The sequence below is a fragment of the Lygodium microphyllum genome, chromosome 27 (genome assembly GCF_053477565.2).
Source record: "Lygodium microphyllum isolate KBCC chromosome 27, Lygodium_microphyllum_v1.1.10, whole genome shotgun sequence".
NCBI lineage: Eukaryota > Viridiplantae > Streptophyta > Polypodiopsida > Schizaeales > Lygodiaceae > Lygodium > Lygodium microphyllum.
In genome coordinates this window covers 8510891-8514165 of record NC_141161.1, presented here as the reverse complement: position 1 = coordinate 8514165, position 3275 = coordinate 8510891, and positions in this window count along the sequence as shown.

The following is a 3275-nucleotide window of genomic DNA, read 5'->3' as shown; positions in this document are numbered from 1 at the left end:
ATACAATGGTTGAAGTACAGGTGCATGGAGAGGTTACAAAGCATTCAGAGCTGAATTGGATGATATGAACATGAGGATTGTAGTCCTATTATGTTAGTCAATACTCCATCTACAGTATAAAAGCCTTTGTGCTTGTCGACCGTGTACTATTTCCAACACTCCAGGCCCTAAACTAATTGGTCCCATACAACAGCTTATGTATGTTTTGCTTTGTGTCACTTACAGACTGAAAAAGGGCTGCTAGCTCAACTGATCACTGTTAAAATAGTGACGACAGCTTTGTATAAAGATTCTTTCATCTTCGCATCTTTGCTGATCTTCTATTCAAAAATTTATCAAGGTCTTCAGCAGACGCGACTTTGCTTTCACAAACCCTTCGACAACGTCTGTCCTAACATTTCACCATGGGGAGCTCCAATACTGTTCCAGAAAAAGAAAGATGGAACACTTCGACTATGTATTGATTATAGAGATTTGAATCAATCAACTGTCAAGAACAAGTACCCTATTCCTAGAATAGATGAGCTTCTTGATCGTCTTCAGGATGCGAAGATCTTCTCAAAGATTGATCTCATGTCTGGTTACTATTAGATAAGGATCAAGGAAGAAGATATCCCAAAGATGGCCTTCAACATAAGATATGGACACTTTGAGTTCCTAGTTATGTCATTCGGGCTCACGAATGCACCTACCACCTTCAACAGGTTAATGTAGGATATCTTTAGGCCATATCTTGATGACTTCGTGCGCGTCTTCTTTGACAACACTTTAGTCTATTCTAAACAGGAAGAAGATCATGAACCCCAACTTCCGATTGTCCTTGAGACAATGAGAGCACATAAGCTCTATGCTAAGATGAAGAAGTGTGCATTCTTCAAGCATTAGATTGAATATATGGGATTCATCGTATCATCGGAAGGAATCTCAATGGATCTGGCAGAGATGTTCTACAATGGCCAATACCAACAACTATCAAAAAAATATGCAGTTTTCTTGGATTGACAGGATGGCATAGGGTCTTCATAAAAAAATATGCTTTGATTGCAGCACCTCCGATGTATCTACTGAAGAAGCAAACATCCATTGCGTGGTAAACTGCCGAACAAACCAGCTTTGATAGATTGAAGCAAAGTTTGGTATCAACACCTATCCTAAAACTTCTAGACCTCAGTAAAAGGAGTTCGAGGTAGTAACTGATGCTAGCACGCTTGCCTTAGGATGTGTGCTCATGCAAGTAGGTCATCCTATAGCATACTCTTCAAGGAAACTGAAGAGCCATGAGAAGAATAATGCTACCCATGATCTAGAACTGTTAGCTGTCATCCAGGCTTTAAAGCTTTGGAGACACTATCTGTTGGGTAACAAGTTTACTCTAATGATGGATCATAGAAGTCTCAAGTGGATCTTTATCCAGAACGAGCTCAACATGAGGCAAAGTCGGCGGATTGAAGTGCTGGAGGAGTATGATTTTGAAATCAAGTACCGACCAGGAAAGGAGAATGTAGTTGTCGATACACTCAATCGCAAGGCATTCCTTAATTCTCTAATCTTACAAAATCCATCAATAGCTAGATCTCTAGCCACAAAGGTGTCCATGCCAAACAACCCAATACTTGAATTAGCTAGAGAAGAAGCATGCCATGATCCAGCCTATCAAAAGAAGCTAAGGGAGATCCCTATCAAGGACCAAGACCAACAGCTACAGGCTAAGTATCATGAATTCTCTATCAATAGTGGACTTGTCTACTATAGAACGAGATTATGTATAGCGGCAAGCTAATCACTTAAGCAGAAGATACTGTGGGAAGCTCATGATTCCCCTTTATCAGGACATCCTGGCTATGCTAAGACTCTCAATGCAATTAGGAAGAGCTATTATTGGGAGAGGCTTAAAGGTGACATTCTGAAATATGTCACTAAGTGTTTGTCTTGTCAACTTATCAAAGCCGAACATGTTAAAATGCCAGAAAAGTTATAACCACTTGACATTCCCCAAATGAAATGGGAATTCATCAGTATGGACTTTGTTGTTGGCCTACCCCAAGTTCAGGGAGGATACAACTCCATCATGGTTGTGGTTGACATGCTTACTAAGGTTGCACACCTTATTCCAGTAAAGACAAACTATAAAGCCTCAGACATTGCAAGGTTGTTTATCAAGGAGATATTCAAGCTACATGGGTTACCTAGAAGAATCATTAGTGATCATGATTCTCCCTTCACATCACATTTCTAGAGAGCTATCTTTGAAGCCATTGGGACTCAACTCTGTTTTAGCACAGCTTACCATCCCCAAACTGATGGCCAAACGGAGCAAGTCAATCAAGTCATCGAGGATATGCTAAGGGTACACTGCTACCGTGAACCAAAAAGGTGGACTCAATACTTGCCCTTGGTTGAATTTGCCTACAATGCTTCTTACCAACAAAGCATTCAGATGACCCCTTTTCAAGCATTGTATGGTCATGACTGTCGAAGTCCCCTAAACTTCTCAAATCCAACCTTGAGGGTTGAAGCTTCAAGGCAGATGCTAGAAGAGATGGATGACCAAGTAAAGTCAATAAGACAGGACATCCAAGCCGTCGAGGATAGACAGAAGGCATACATGGATTTGAAGCGTCAAGATAGAATCTTCGAGGAAGGAGACATGGTCTTCATTCGCATATGCCCAAAGAAGAGTTCCCTATCCTTAGGAGACTACAATAAACTAAGTCCAAGGTATTGTGGACCATACAAGATCCTCAAGTGCCTAGGACCTAATGCTTATAGACTGCAACTCCTTGAGAACCTAAAGGTTCATAATGTATTCCATATCAGCCTACTGAAGAAGTATGTACCTAATCCTAGTCATGTACTTGATGACCAACAAGTTGTAATGCCTAGTCAAGGAGTCTTTAAGCTACGGCTTGTCAAGATCTTAGATGTTAGGGTGAGACAACTGAGATCCAGAACCTTGAGAGAATGCCACGTCCAGTGGAAAGATTATCCCGAGGAGGATGCCACATGGATGGATGAAAGCACTCTCAACCATCAATATCCCCACTTTATCTCAAGATGAGGACATCTTGATTTCTCCAAGGGGAAGAGAATGTAATATTTCTGTTGAAAAATATTACTAGCCCACGTGAGACTCAAGCAAATGACAATTTCGGCATTGAAGTTACCGATGGTACACGGCGTATCATGACTCTCCACTGGCCAAACGAGACCAAGGTTTAAAAATCCGAATATCTACATGTGAACCTCCTCTTCAGAGGAGGTTAAAAGGATAATGT